We start from the raw sequence: 17364 nt of genomic DNA, 5'->3' as shown, positions 1-17364 counted from the left end.
ACCAAAAAACGTAAGCAAAACTTACAGTACTTACAACACCCATGATGTAGAAAGTAAAGCATTAACTAAGACACAATCAGTAAATACCTGACAAGCTGTAACTTCAAGTGCCTATGTGAGAAATGAATTAGAGGCAAAATATTCAATCAAAATAAAAGGGTCACCTGCCAGCTGATCAAAGGACATTTATATGCAAAAAGATTTAAGATTTTGATCTTAGTAAATATTTACTCAGAATATACAGGGAGATCATTTTAAAATAAATTTTTTTAAAAAATGAAAATCCAAAAGACACAGTAAGCAAAACTCGGGACTTGTATTCGCAATTTTTTACCCCAAGAAAACATTATTTTATATTAGAATAAACTTCCTGAGGGTTGCAGGATTTTAGCAATAATTATGGCTATTACTTCTGCTGGCAATTTTTTTAAACATATACTAAAATGAATCACTGCTTAGAAGCAAATACCAATATTCTTCATCTTCTGCTTCTTGGTAATTTCTGCCATTACTGTTGCTGACAACAACCCAAACAACTTTTGACTCTGAGGAAAAAAAAAGAAAACCGCTAAGATGCAAAACACATCTCTGACCTGGGTGAGACAGGATTATTCAGTTACTAGCAGCAGTAATCAATCCCAGCAACAAGAAAAAAAATTACTCGGATGTGCATCATGGTGGGGTTTTCTTCACCCATCTGGGTGGCACTGACATCAAAATTAGCATGTTTGTTTTAGAGGCTAATTCCTATATAACTAAACTAGACAGAGAGCAATGGAAATGAATGGAGAGTATTTCCAATGCAGAATGTCTCACTGCTTCTACTGAGCTGCAAATCTCATGTTAATAACAGTCTGCTACCAGCTCATTAAACAACCACGTGGAAATCCAGCCATCTCGATTACATGGAGCTACGTGATTCTTGTCAAAGGGGCAGGATATGCATGGAATAGCCATTCATGAAACGCCCAGCTTCAATGGGAATATTTTCACTTAAGCTGTCTTCCCCCTATTCTCTGTTCTAGCATTGAACAAACTTCACCTCCACTGCATAACAAATAATTTTAGGACAGTTTTAAATACTGTTAAAACTTCCAAAGGAATGGTCAGCACACTTTAATTGAACTTGAAAAAGAATACTGATGGAATACCTTTTCGAATTACCGATCAAAGGAGCTCAAACAGTAGCATAAGCCTCTAAATTATACTTACCCAATGAGAGCATACAAACTCCACGCATCTATCTGCTTAACCAGACCATAAAAACTTGTTAAGGTGAAATAATTGACTAGTAAGCATGTAACTGGCTAAATCCCATCAGTATTATAGGCAACCTAATGATTTCAAAAAGGAACCACCAACCTGTGAAAATTCTTCTCTGCTTTTGGCAATTATTAAGTGCCTCAGCAAACTTCCATCTTTTTTCCCCTGTTTGTAAAACATACTGTGAATTATTTATTCAAGTTCTGATCAAAAGAGAATAGAACCCAGGTGAAAGGAGAATATCAGGGGATTGTTCACAGCCTCCATCAGGAGCTTGTATACACAGAATCGAAGGAGGAAAATCTAGAATCATAGAATCCTAGAATCATTTAAGTTGGAAAAGACCCTTAAGATGAAGTCCAACCATAAACCTAACACTGCCAACTCCACCACTAAACCATGTCCCTTCCTGCCATATCTACACACCTTTTAAATACCTCCAGGGATGGGGACTCAACTACTTCCCTGGACAGCCTGCTCCAATGCCTGACAACCTTCTCAGTGAAGAAATTTTTCCTAGTATCCAATCCTAACCTCCCCTGGTTCAACTTGAGGCTGTTTCCTCTCATCCTATTGCTTGTTACTTGGGAGAAGAGACCAACACCCACCTTGGTGCAACCTCCTTTCAGGTAGCTGTAGAGAGCGGTAAAGTCTCCCTCCTTTCCAACTTGAAGCCTTACAGGTTACTCTGCTTTCATGTCTAAATATTTTGTAAAAAAAACAATTTGGCTTCAAGTTACACTAAATGAATCATTTTACACACACACAGAAAATCTGTATTTTAAAATCAAATTATTTTATTACTTTTGACAAACAAAAAAAATCACATTGTCCGTCTGATTTTCTGGGGCTTAACCTTCAACACCAAGTACTTACACTTAATTCAAAAAATGTCAAACCCTGTGACATTTCAATCAACATCACCTGAATATACTCCCACAGACGCACACACACTCCTCCTGTTTAACAGTGCCCATACAATGATTTAACTTTCATAATAACTTTAGGATTGCTGCTATTTAAGTAATAATTAATTACATTTCAACACACAACATATCGTATTTCTTCTCTGTCAAGGAAATCCTAAGGCTCTTTCATTTAACAGATTTATGGAGTATTAAATGCCATTAATGGAGCTCTCTTTAGTTGAGGAAAAAGAATCACATTTCCACAGGATTAGCAAACTTTAAATTGTATTAAATCAACAAAAGCATTAGTCATGTTCATTTACCTATATCTTATTCTTTTCTAATGTCGTTTGTCATGTGATGGAATTCCTTATTCACCATTCATTTCCAAAAGAAACATGAATTACACTTTTGTGGGCACAGTAAGTCATCATAATATTTACTTTATAAACATTGCTTTACTAATAAGCACTTAGCTGTATGCTTGTACGGAGCCAAAATTAAATCATTTTTGCAGCTGTCAATGTGCCACACAATTCTACAGCACCAGATAAATTCATAATCGCTTTGCTAATTGTCAGCAAACCTACAATGGACAGTATTATCACTGCTGGCAAACAAACGTCACAGAGTCCTCCGAGAGTCATGCTGTGCCATGACTGTTGCATGCAACACACTGGCAAACCATATTTCTAGAAGGGTTAACTACTACTCCCATGCCTGTCATTCTATAAAGTATCCTACTAAAGACTGAAGGCCACATTAAAAAATGAGATAATTGGCAATTAAAGTGTTGGGAGATTGTAAGTGGTTCAGTCATTACTGGGCTTTATCCAAGTCTGAAAGAAATCACTGAAAGACTCCCCCTGATGATGCAGGCTGTAAATAAAGCTCTTAAAATAAATCCCCTTCAAGTATAGGCCTGAAGTTGTGTTCTGTATTTTACACATTTATAACTACGAAGAACAGTGAATTGCAACCACTTATCAGTCTTATTTTTAGCACATATTCCTCTGAAATAATTAGGTAATCTAATGTTCCACTTTACTATGACATTTAGCTCTGCAGAGACATCAATAAATGGTACACAAATTAAATGCATAGCAAGACTCAAGTATTTTATGACACTTCTGGATTCAGAAGACACAATAAACATCAACCAGTTCACAAAATACTGAAATATTGACACACCAACAATAAAGCAGTGCATCTAATAAAACTAGTGATGAAATTAACGGGAAATAATACACAAAAAAAGTCCATCATTGCTGCCTGTGTGTTTTCTTATCCTCTTTGTCTTTCCCATCCTTTTCTTTCTACTTCCAATACCTGTTGAGAACAAACGTGTTATCTTAGGGGTCAGGAGGGATTCTCCATGAGCATACCTGATGTTTTACCTGTTTTAAACTCCAGTGCTTTCACTTAGAGTAACTGCTACATTCTGGAACAGTTTACCCAGGACCAGACAGGATTTTTTTTTTTCATTAGTACCAGTTACATTAGGCTTTCCCAAATAGTCTTTGTTCAAACACATGCTTCAAGGTCATTGCTTTAGAGAATCTTTTTACCGTAAGAAAGTGGAGAAGTTATGTGACCTACTTTACAATACTTGTATGCTGACACTGCTTTCAAATGAACTTCTAATTCATAAGATTAATGACACAGCTGAACAGTTTAATGGGATATGGGAATTATTTACCCTGAACTGAATGGGGGAAAAAACCCAAACCACCCCACGCCCCACAGATACACGAAGGAGACGTGTGTTACTGGGTAAGGGAGGTGAGGTATACATGAAGTAATGACAAAGCCTGGGACCCTGTTATTCCAAAATATTCATTTGTAGCTTCCCTGTAATTTTTTTGCGGCATAATTCTGCAGACTAACGGGATTTACTTCCTCCTTAGTATTAGTGTATGCCACAAGATCCCTGTGTGGCCGTAAGGTTACTACACTTCTTATCCTGAACTGAAGATAAAGACAAAACAAAACCATTAGTTTACAGCAAAACCAACACCAATCTGCTTTGGCTGAAAGACATCCTTTCGTAACAAACCAACCCTTCAGTCTTATGGTACCACTTCTAAAACTACTTATGTGATTTATGTAAAATTATAATTGCAGCACATTTACACTAGCTGGGTCCTGTGTTGGCAGTAACATCAGTGAGGCAGCATGCGAGAAACTGTTGGTTAATTGCTCAAGAATTTGCCCAGAAGCCCAGGCACACTTTGCAGCTATTGTTGAGCACCATTCTCCTGGACCGCCTCCTCAGCAATTAACCCAATTATGTGAGTTTAAAGTTAGCTCATGCATGTTTACAAGTGCTATTAATAACATTTCTGATGGGGGAATAGGCACTTGCTCTTATGCACCTATATTGCCCTAAGTTTCAGTGGAATTTAGTTTGTTTTAAAATTTTTCCCCAAAAATTAGGATGACAACGTCCTAAATCAAGAGGATCGCCACCTGTAGCTCTCTAGGAGCTATACATTTCCAGGATAGTAAGCCCTAGGGAATGAATGACTGACTTTGAAATAAATTACTGAATTAGGGAACCAGGTGGGGAGGAAAAAAAAAAAAAGAACAAGAAACTGAAGTGGAATTAAATGACCAAGTGCAACCCTATTTTATCCACAAATATATGCATAAATCTTACAACCAGCATGTAGGCAATGAGCTACGCTCCATTTCAGTTGGAGAACATTACAGATGCTTGATGCAGTCTACGGCTGTGCTGAGAAAAGCAATATGGTCTGTACAGATCAGAAGTCGGTCATTCCTTTTTCCTAAAAGCTTGGGATGTGCCATTTTGCCTTCATTACAAAGTGTATGCTTGGCCATCAATCTCACTGAATCTAAACACCAAAAGTAATATGATCAGTATAGTTATATCTACCCATATGTACGCTCCCCTGTTTGTCCTTGAATACAGCCTCTTAAATCAACTATCACACCTTTTTCTTATAAAGGACTGCTCTTGACGTCTTCCCTTGTTGTACGCACTGCAGTTCCCAGGTATTGTAACTCTACCGCTCATCTCAATTTGTCAACATGACCGTTTGTGTGACCTGGATTTTGAGTTTGCTGCACGCTTTGATACCACACTTCATTATGTGGCATGACTCCGTAAATCAGTTTGGCAGTGCCACTAAGGAATTAAAAATGTGGTTAGGAGTTACTACAGGTAAAACTCAAAAACCTTCTTCCTCAAAACCCTTCTTCCTCCTGAATCAGAAACAGAGTTCCGCTATTCACAGGAGGATCTGCCTTGGGAATGGTGAAGCACTGGCATAGAGTCAATCCATAGTCAGTCACTACAACTTTCTTCAGCTTCAGGACAAAGTCCCACACAGAAACATGATTAGCAGGTTTCCACACTTACCTGGGCTCAGGCATTTTGTCTGGAATCAGAGCAAGTAATGCTCTGCCTCAGCCCGTAACTTGGAGAACCCCAGGTGGCTAACAAAGCAAAATTAATGCCTTTCGTAGAATAATATAGGAGGTGGTTACTGATAAAATTTTTCCAGAGTCTAAGACAAGAAACACTAAAATAACATATTGTCAGAGGGGAGGGAGAGGAACATCGATAAAGTAAGATTTTTTCCAGACCTTCAAATACGTGTATCACTTTACCTAGATCAACAAAATATTCAGCAGTTTTTAACCTTGATGTGTCTTTCCCATTACTCTACATTATTGTAGCTATGTCTACACTAGGAAATTAAAGATGTCCTGAACCATATTACCTGACATAGAGTTCAACTGCTGTTGAATAGCCCATATCCACACTACTGCAATCCTTTATACGGCAGAGCCGAGCAGCCACAAACTCTCTCCCGGGAAGTGGTTTGGGACCATATTAACCCCTGAACTATGCTCGTGATTGTTTCTTTGTGTCCCAGCAAGAAACGCTTCTAACAAGTTAGCAGAATAGGCAACTGAGTTCCCATGCACAAGAATATTCCCTGTCACTCTTTGACCAGCATAGTACAGACACAATGCAAGTGGTCCATAAGATCAGCTCCAATAGGTATGAAGATTGAATATTATTCCTACACACTTACATGATGGGCAGAACAGCTATTTCAAAAATCATGCAATTAGTAGCTTCTGATTCTAACTGAGCATTGATAGTACCTAGAGTTTAAATATCTAGGCGCTACTTGTGAATAATGTATTTTTTTACCATTTAAAAACACACCTTTGGTTACTCAGATCTTTGTCTAATCTCATTTGTAATACTGAAATACTCATCTTGCTGTGCTCATCAGAGGAACGGCACACACAATTTCAGATTCACAGCAAGTGTAACAACAGAATTCAAGATGTTCCTCTTGACCTATAAAGCCCATTATAATTTTGAACATTATCTCGCCGATGTGATCTCAGCGTATAGATGCTGAGTTTGTGCGATATCCACCTTGCCTCAGTACAGTCAGTACACTTGAAAAGGAAGATGTTCTTGCTGACAGTGCTGAGATTGCCTTAAAACTATACAGCATCTGGAAAGAATATAAACATCTAAGTTTCATACAACAAGCACACAATGGCAATATGAATTCTTAGCTCTTATGAAAAAGAAGCTAACAATTGAAATATTAACTGCAATGGCTTTATAAATAAAGATATTATCAACTAAGAATACATCTGGACCCCACACCAAAGTCACTATGCTCTGTGTTCACTCCATTTTTGTATGTATTGTTCTCAAGGTACAACCAGAAAAGTCATTCTCTGGTTCCAGACTACCTTCTCTATTGACATTAACTTCCATCCACAGTCACATCTTTCCAAGAGAATACATTTTTAATTACGAATGTCACTTCAAACAGAACAGCCCTTTTGGCCCCTCTGAGGCAAAAAAACAAAAATGGTATGAGTGTTAGAAAGGAGGATCACTTAGAAGTGTACTAGGACTCAAGCTACGCTTTCAGTTACCAGAAAAGCAAAATAAACTAATGTTTTGAGATAATTCTCGAAGTACTCTCCTTCAACTTTAACCTGACTTATGCACCCAACCATGAAGACTAACTCACTACACTCTTGCTGGAGAAGGGTGCATAGGCTAATAAGAGCTGGCACGTCCAATACAAACACTGCAATCTTCAAGGTAAATCCAGACAGCACTTAAATAAATCCAAATATAAAACAAAACTTAGATATGACAAATAAGAATAGAGTAAGTTTGGTTTTTGCTGTGATTTTTTTCTTTTAGTGTATGAGTGCATTTACACTGCTGTTGAACAAAGTGGAAAGCCCTGCATCAGAATGAATTAAAAATACAGCGTTAGAACCTTGTTTTACATAGAAATTAATCGAACTAGAAGTATCTTTAGAAGGTAACATTTCATGTTAGTTACCCCGCAGAAATGGGGAACGACATTCAAAAGATCTGTATTATGCTGTCAGTGTCATGAAGTTACACCACATTACAAAAATATTATTAAATTTAGTACAATACTTGCTTTTAACAAAATAAACCAGTTGACAGTAAGTCAAGTTTAACATTGTTTTTTCTCCCCCAAAAAAGTTTAATTCTCTCTTGGATGGAGGAATATGACTTTCCAACACTGCACCGTGACTCATCTACCTGACCAGAATGCACCAGAATGATTTGCCTCCACATGTAACAAGCAGCATATTGAGGCAATTATGATCAATTCAGCTGTATCTCCTGTCTTACAGCTCTTCTGGAATGTCCTCCTTGAGTAGTCTTTCTTACTAGAAATGTCACAGGGGCAATGCAACGGGAAAAAAAAAGCAGTAATATTCCCTGGATAGCGGTCCAGTATTTGAAGCACTGATTACATGAAATTAGACTACAAAATGCGCCTTATGCAACAACAACAGAAAAACAACCTTGCCCGCTTAAACCTTCAACAGCCAGCTGAACTCTATGAAACGAAACCACTTATTTAAATAGATAGCTTTTTTCCTACATTAAAGGTTTGGCCCAAATCTTAGATATAATGGAACTGAAAGCACTAATGGCCCAGTGGTTACAGCATCAATGTTTCTCCTAAATGATACGGCAGAAAAGGTTGCAGAACATTTACATGTAACATTTACATATTAATCTCTATAATCACTCAGTTCTCCATTTCCATGGCAACCATTAGAGAATAATTTTCACCCTGAAGGAATTTTTCTTTCACAGTATTACTCGAAATCTGCCATTGGAACAGTGCTGGTTATTTGTTGCCTGGAGCACAGGAAATTCAAGGACAGGTATAACAACAACACTCTAGCCTCAAGAGAGGTCAAGTCCACCGAGGCCAGAGGGGTAAGTTAGGCAGATCCACATAGCCTGGAGCATCTAACCCCACATCCCCTTTCACTTCCCCTCTCCCCAAAACTCCCACAGGTGGAAACAGGTCCACACAGCTTAGATTCATTTCACATGAATGAGACTATCATAATGAAGAGGAAACAAATTTGAAAAAAACCAGAAGTGATTCCATATGAGAAACACATGGTATCATCTAACAGGAGACTACAGCCCCTCACTCAGAGCGAGCCAGAGGAGACCCCTGAGACGAGAGCGCTGCTGCGGGCGGGCTGCAGCTGCCCAGCCCCACGGGGGGTTCCTGAGCATCGCACCAGCCCTCGGGCTGCTCAGGGAACCCAGGTGCTGTGCAACTTGAGGTCCGGCCAGCCAGCCTGAGGACTGAATAGCCTGAATACTATATTTATGATACTACAAAATACAGTAGGCCATCATTTCTTGTTTGGGGTAGTTTGGGGTTATTTTTAGTAATCACTGTACGCAGAAGCTGACAAAAATAAGACAGCTTATGAAACAGAAAATTTACAAGGCATAAAGTTTACTTGGCACTACTTGGGAATTACCTAAACAGCATACTATGCACCCATAGGGTATTTAAAAAAATAAACAACTGTTTTTGTAAATACATACTTTTGGTGCATTTGAAGGAGTCGAGACTTACACAAATATTAAAGATCTGTACTTCCAGGAAGAAAAACTGTCATTTAATATAAGATTATTTTAAAGTAGACAAGCTGTTCCTAGGAAGTTTCCAAGGAATATGCCCTATGCTCTACTATAGCAAAATGTAGATCCGACAGGTGTCTTCCTTAAGGACAACCCCATCCCATCACCCCTTCTCCTAAAACACCTCCCAGATTCCATTCAATCTCTTGGAAGCTTCCCCATGGTCTCCCATAGCCTGAAGTACCAGCGGGGCAAGATGTAGGTCCATGCTACTGACTGATTCCTGCCAGCAGATCAAACAGAACATGTAACTATTTTCTTTTCTTGATCTCAGGTTAAACATTTCCCAAAGAAAACATGAAAAAAAAGGCTCACCAGAAACTCTACAAGAAATGCCATCAGACAGGGCTACTTATTAAAGCCAACTGTGATATTTGCATATGGCAGAGCAGGAGTCCGCATTGTTCCACTTCTTGAGGCAGATCAGCAGCTTTCATTATGAAACAGAAAGCATAACTACAAATCATAACTATTCTCAGACTGAAGAGGAAACGAACATGTCAGTAACATGAGCTGTTAACCTGTAATCCTATTATTCTATCAGAAAAGGAAAGTAAGCTATATTATTAAGGTATCGTTTTCCACAACTATCCAGAACAGCAGGACAGCTCCAAGCAAGGTACACTATCATTCTGACATGCTCAGAGTTTCATGAGGAAGCAGGTGTATTTTAATTCCTTGCCATTTATGTGTGATAAAAAATACCAAATTTCAGTCCATTAGTGTGCTGTAACCAGTACACTACTACTACAATGGGATTTTTAGTAATTGATACAACTTCTAGCTTAACAATATGACAAAATAATTTTAAAACAAGCATTAAGTGATAACTCAGATACACACTTACATTTAAACATGGTTATTGGCAATCAATAAATACTAGCACTACTTATTATAGGTACTTAATAATGTAATCATAAAAATCTCTTGTTATGCAGTTCACCTGGTTGTGACGGTCAGCATCTCTGGCAGTTGCATCCACAGCAGTAAAAAAAAAAAATCCAAACAAAACCAAAAAAGTGTAAACCAACTGCAAGAATACAAAACAACATTGCTTCCCCATTGCCTTAGATTGGTTTAGAACAGGCAAATTAAGCTACCTGTGCTTGTTTGCTCTCCACGCCAGAATACAGGATTAGCAGTAGGCAGAAGTAATCTTTTTTTAAAAAAAAAAATGCAAAAAATCCTTTTTTTTTTTCCCCTACTTGAACAAGCTTCTGTTATTGTCTTTTTGATTCTAAGATCACTTTGGATGATCAGATAGAAAATCAGCTGATATCACTGTGTGTTTAGTAAATTCTTTTGTTGGTAGGTGACAATATACTTTGGTGAAAATACATGTGTGTGTTTGATGTGACTGCTACCTGCAACAGCAGATGGAGAATGTCAAATCAAAATACTTATTCCAGTTTTTATAATTGAGAACTACTGACTAAAAATTTAAAATCTTCAATAACATATATTCACATTTATCTCAGACAAGCAGGTATACGATTAGTATCTTTTGTTCACCTACAAATTAAGTACGTGTATGACAAAGATGGGAATAATTCATTATTTTTTCAGTCAACTAATTTTTATGGCTGTTTTATTTTATAATTTTATGGTACTTCTTGCTAAATCCCACAGGAAGCCACAAACAATGTCTGTAAACAGAATTTCTCAGCACTCAGTAGGACAGAAATCTATTTCTGAGGAGCTGAAATAATGTCACGCCTATTACCTTCCCTTTTATTAAAAAACACAGGTTGAATAAATTTCAAAATCTTCCACGCAAATACTTAATAGAAATGTAAAATTTGAAGTAAAATATTTTAATAACACTATTATGCATCCATTTTGATTCACTGGGACATGTTTTGTGCCTCAGGACTTGTAGACTCTTGGTTTTTCAGATGGCTCAGTCAAACTAATTTGTATCAACAAAAATAATTTAAGCACTCCAGGAGGGGGTTACTGTTTGTTGTAAGAGATACCTAACTGAGAAGTAAAAGGATATTTTTGATTAAAAGACATAGTAAGTTTTAAAGTGATTTCTAATGCGTTCTTGCTAGAATTTACCAAGTCATTAAAAAAGTGATCTCTTTTAAAAAGTAAATTTTTCAGAGACAAATAAAATAATTCCACATCTACACAGAAAAAAAGTCAAGGGCAAACCCCACTTCTGTTTGACTAGAATCATACACAAGTTGAAGCTGAAACATCATTATCACCTCTTTTCTCATGAAATCCAATCATGCAAATATTTAATCAGTGACCTGTCAAACTCCACCTCATGACAGTATCAACACCAGCAAATGATGCCCTGAGGTTTCAATATGTACTTTTCTATTACTCCATTTAGGGATAAACTCAAAAACAGAACATAAAACATGACCTACTTCCTCCATCTTACATTTTTCATTTACTGCCTCTAGTGATAACCAGACTATTCTCCAGGGGCCACAACAGCGTCAGAATCAGGGAGGGAAAATGAACATAATCCCCAACTCTCAACAGCCAAAGCTGAAATTCAGTCCCTAAGAAAAGGACACCCTTGCACATATTGTACAGGACAACCATCTGTCCGAATGTGTCGATAGAGAATGCTCGTTTGAACAGTTACCAAAATCCCGTAACAGAGCATAAAACTTATGCAAAAAATAAACATAATGACTACTCTAAAACTACCAAGCTATTGCATTATGCAAAAAAAAACCACCCTCCCCAAAACAAAAAGCCCAGCATTACTTTTTAATTAAAACTGAAATAGGTCTTCCCATTGTCAAGCAATGAAATTCCACAGAGTTCTTCCTCCTTTGCATCTATGATAATTATTAAAACTTTGTTCTATTTTTTGACTGAGCTTACACCTTTCAATAGCTTTAAGTACTGGAAAAAAAAGAAAAACTTAGGACCTAAAATACAGTACATCAACAAAAATAGCAGGCTCACAATCCTCCATCCAAACATATAGGGTGTTACTTGGTATAATCACTCACACGCGGACCAGAAAGCCATATCAAATGGGTTCACAGGAGATAAAACACTGTGCCCAGAAAGATAACAAATACAATCACTGTCTTTTGGGGATTATCTGGTGAGACGCTGTGCGTGCTGTGAGCTAAACTAAGCTACAGGAGCCGCTGAAAGGAGATAAATGACACTGGCAAATAGTTTAAGGGAACTTGCTTTTAAAGGACCATTGAGATTTGCACTGTTCAGACAGTAATTGTGGGGTCAGTGTGTCCTTCCCGATTCTCCTGAAAGTGTTTTCTTTATTCCAGCCAAGGACTCAAGAGTTTTTTCCAAATTAAAATGTGCAATCAGGCACTTCCATTAACATATGGGAAAAAAAAAACAAACCCTGAACTGCAAAGAGGTTGGCATTTTGAGAAAAAGGGGTAGGCATGGTCAAGTCTTTTTAAATTAAAAAATTTTAAAATTAGGCATTCAAAAGCAGGGAAAAAATAGCGCCTTTCAGGGTGACACTTAAAAGCTATTTTTTGTCACCTTTCTCTTCTGCTGCTCCTTATATGAAGTATTACATTGAATAACTGATCACTACAGGAGTTTTAGAAATCCTGTCCTAACCCACCACTATTCAATAAAACCAAGATATAGTAAGGTGATTATTTGACATTTTAAGTGGGAGACAACAAATTTTAAGTTTTTCAGGAGCTTATCCACTAAAAATGCATATAATTACTCTGCTTTTTCTCAAAATAAATATATTGCCTCTGTGGCAAGCAACAGGTGACATCGCCTGGGATATCATTAACTTCCTGCATCTATTAATGTATTTCAGTATTCAAACTAACTCAGAGTCATGAAATAGGTATTCAAACTGGTGTTGAAAATACTTTTTCCACCCCAAACCCTACTTATTTATAAACAACATATTCAATTCTATTCCAAATTAACAAATAATTGAAGTATGCAATTTGAAAATAAGGCACTATATCTCTTCATAAATTCAATTTCTGTATCTTTATGATAGCAAAAACCAGAACAAAAATCTTTACGATTAATAACGGTACTGATATGAAAAGAGTCAGAAGACAACAGAATGACCACTCTAAAATTAAGAACTACATTCAGTGGTTAGTGAAGCTCAAATATACGGCAAAACTATCCAAAAATTAAATGCTGTCTTCTCTCCCCACTCGCAAATATTCAGCACTATGTTTACGCATCAGTCAACAAAGTTTAGGGGAACACAGGTACTGTATGGTATCTGACAGCCACTACTTTTTTCCTTAAGTGTCATTAAGCAATAACAATTTAAAAATGGTTTAAATACTTTAAATCTTGGTCGTTAGTCACTCTGTTTTAAATCAGTGTTAATTTTAACTGTTTGGGGAGCCAAGAACTGTTACATACAAAGTAGCTGTCACAAAACAACAATAGCCCTTTTTTTCCCTTTAATGTCACAGTAGCCTTCGTTAACATTGTTTACATGGCCTTTTGGTAGGCTATAAAATCATAAACTAATTTTTTACTTACTACAAACTGCAGTATTAAAATATTTACAAACTGAAGTATTCAAATATTTATACACAACATGTCAGTATTACCAGCGGTGAAAAATTCAAATTGTTTAGTTAAATTACCATAATCATTCAGAACAAAAATGCATACAAAAGAAAACAGACATAGATATTAATTACCTTTGAGAAAACAGGGTTTAGTTAATTTTAATTAAAACTAATTGTCTAATTTACTTGCAGGTTCTTAGAAAATTATCTCAAGTTCTAAATATGCTATTTAAAAATACAGTTTAGTGGTTCCTAAAGAACCTGAAATATCTTTTTTCTAAGAATGAGTGGAATTCAGAATTGACTGTAGAGTTACAAAGTATGGAATGCCTCCATAATTACTGAGCTATTCGTCACATAAAATTGACAACCCCATAGAGGGAAACCATCAAGTGAACCCTCTGCAGCCAATATGCTCGAAGGTACGTATCAGAGCCAAATGAAATGTTCAGGTAATTAAGAGTCTCAAAACGCAATTAAAACATTGCTCTATGTTGCAATCTATATCTAAAATATATATGAAATGCTAAGCACCCACAGACACCAAAAAAGCAGACAAATAAACTACCCTACTTATAGAATGGTAAATCCAACTAGTTTGGTCTAATGCCAACACTCAAAAGAGATTCCATTTTTTTCAGAGGTGAAAAGCACAACCTAAATTTATTCACATGCTGAAGCATTCAAGCTGCCTTTAGCAAGCATCAAAACTGAAATGTATTAGATCAGAAGCAGCATTTTAAATGTCTTCTTCAAACATATTGTTATTGCATTTGCAGCTAAGTCAATATACAAAACAGAACTAGTGAAATTACTTTTGTGAAGCAGTAGTTAAACTTAATTTGCATCCTTGTTCTAAGTGTCTATCCATGGAAAGCAATATGGTCTTACATGATAAAATTCAGAGATCATCTAATGGGATATGGCCATTACAAGTTCTTTATAACACAATGCCAACATGGCCTGAGAATCTACACAGGTACCTAGGGTGACCTTCAAGCAGCCAAGATAATAGGATGTAAGGGGATCCTCTTAGGAGAGGGTTCAGATATTGTTCAGGCACATAGAAATTTAATATATGAAAAGAATTTTATGTATTAGAAATGGCTGATAGAACAGTATTGAATAGTCTTGACAGAACAGTAATTGTGCTCTTAGGTTTCGAGGCCTGATCTATTACTTGCAATGAACAAACAGCACTTTGAGAGCTGTCCAATTAATAGCAGCTAAAAAGCTGAATTAATCTACTCTTTTGTGGACAAAATAAGATGTTATGTAAATTACTTCTCAACTTCAAAGTTGTCTGCAGATAAGGCTCATTAAAATCAGTTTTATGTCAGTGCCACTCCCTTGACGTCAGCTAAATTATTCCCAATGCATATTTCCACATGTGTGATTAATGTCAAACCTAATAATCAGCTAATCACAGTGGAAATCCATAATGCCTTCTCCTATTTCCTTCTGGGAATTACAAGACCTGCAGAGGGTGCAGTGTACCTTAAAGTTTTGGCAAACCACTAGATTTACCTTTTTTCCATTACAGCATCAGCTGGGAAGTTTCACAGTAACACAAGCTTCAAGAGCAGAAATGTTAATTATAAAATCTTTGGTAAAATCAAACAAAATCGATTAATATTTGTGATTTGAGAAAGGGGAAGGACAATCTTGAAATAAAGATGACTACTTCTATAGAAATAGTTCACAAAGTTATAATAAATATATTTGCTATTGCCATTAAAACTGCATGAACAGATTTAGAGAAAATTGTCATGAAACTCATTTGATATAACAAGTTCTTCATTACTATTTTTATAAGAATTGGAAAATGGGATTGATCCTGGCCCCAATGGGACAAATAATGAAATCCCTCTAGAAGGACATCAGAAAATAAAAAGGAAATTTAAAATTCAAACTGATTACAGTTCAAGTCCAAAAGCAAAATTAAGATTGAAAGAAGGCTGATAAAAATGTTTAACAGGTCAGTGACTTCCCATTGCACTTTCACGCTGAAGTACCAGTTGTCCAAGAGTTGCGCTGTCATAAAAACCCTGTCACTGGGAGCTTCTGTAGATGGATGCTACGGGCATGGGTAAGTAACCAGAGAACAGCACGCTGGGAGTAGCAAACGTACATGCTGAGAAGAAGGGTGTAAAAGTCTACCACACAGGAACAATCTCTGGAGATTTGTCATCCTGTTGCATCTTCAAGAAGTGAAAGAAGACCCCGAGTCTGCCGAGCACGTAAAAGGCCACCAGGCCACGCTGGCACTAACGAAGGGCTGTGGAACTCGGACCACGTCCGAGGCGGCAGTGGCAGCTGGGCTGCTCAGAGGCACCAGGGCTGCCTGGGCCGCTCAGGAAACAAGGCACCCCATGAGGGACCCTCTGCACACCTGCATGGAAGCCACTGTCACGCCACCGCAGATCTCTCCTGTGATTAAACAGCTGGGCTGGCCCCCACCCGGGTGACTGTGAGTGACTGCGTGTGCGGCGGTGTCTGTGTGACAGTGTGCTCCTGCGGGTGTGAGAACAGTGGGAGGGAATAAGCAAATGTACCCTGTGAGTAACAACCTGCTTTTAATAACAGCCTGATTCTATTCATAAGAAAAGTTTTATTAATAAAAGTTGTTCTAATAAATTTTAATCAGATCTGCCTCTCCCTGACTTGCTCCCCTATGAGGGTAAGAATTTACAAGCGTTTTTGGAAGCTCTAAATCAGATCAGGACCCAATCTCCTATGCACCCTGACATGCATTACAATACCTGCAGAATAACGTAATTTTTTCAACATGTCATTTTGTCCTTCATACAATTTAAGTTGTGTCTGAAAATATGCTCAAAGAAATGTTTTATTAAGACTTAGAAGAAAAGGTGCTACAGACTCCAAGACATTATCAGCTCAGATCTTGTATCTGATACATGAAGGGATTCCTCTAGGCTCATGGAATGCCGGATTTCATGAATTCTGTAATTCTGCCTTGAACTGCACTGCAATTTGTACCCATACACACAGCCAAAATCTTCAATAACTGTTAGAAGTGAAATACACTTTTAAATGTCTTTCAGCAGTAATATCCTGCGAAACAATACACCATTTACTGAACTGTTGCTCCATTTAAAAAAAAAACAAAATGAAAGAAAAACCCAAGTGTAACTCATATTACATAAGCCTCTGTGCTAAATCATCTGTGAAGTCTGAACTGGCAATACTCCTAAAAAAAAGTATTGTATTGACAAATACAATTCTTATGTAATTAACAAGCTTCAAGTGATATTAAAATACAACTGCACTATACAAGTATATTTACATAGCTAGTTATATAACACATAGAAAAATAAGTTGTGTAATTGCTGTATCAATGTTTTATTACTAAGGGGGTGGGGGGCATTCTTCTTCCAGATAAGTAAGACTATGATTCTGTGACCCAGAGTAGCAACAGTAATGTAAGCTTAAGAAGAGGTAATAAAGTACTGACACCGAAGGTGTATAAAGTTAGAACACAAGACTCAAGAGAGCGTGACAAAGAGAATAGCATTTGTTGAAACCACTGTCAAGACAAATCCTTTACAGTCAGCAACATGCGTAACTACATTGTTTAAAACAAAACAAAAAAAAAAACCATAAAGAGAGAAGTTGTATTTCATTAGAAATTCCTAAATGG

At 37.1% G+C, this 17364-nt stretch overlaps 1 protein-coding gene across 1 annotated transcript in view; it reads right to left on the bottom strand.

Moving 5' to 3' along the window:
- The window catches only part of CNTN1 (contactin 1), a 255051-nt gene that overhangs the window by 226146 nt on the left and 11541 nt on the right, over positions 1–17364 (bottom strand). The window lies entirely within an intron of this gene.

The sequence above is a fragment of the Phalacrocorax carbo genome, chromosome 1, assembly GCF_963921805.1.
Source record: "Phalacrocorax carbo chromosome 1, bPhaCar2.1, whole genome shotgun sequence".
NCBI classification, from domain to species: domain Eukaryota; kingdom Metazoa; phylum Chordata; class Aves; order Suliformes; family Phalacrocoracidae; genus Phalacrocorax; species Phalacrocorax carbo.
The sequence above is the reverse complement of the archived record's forward strand: the minus strand, read 5'-3'. Positions and strand labels throughout refer to the sequence as shown.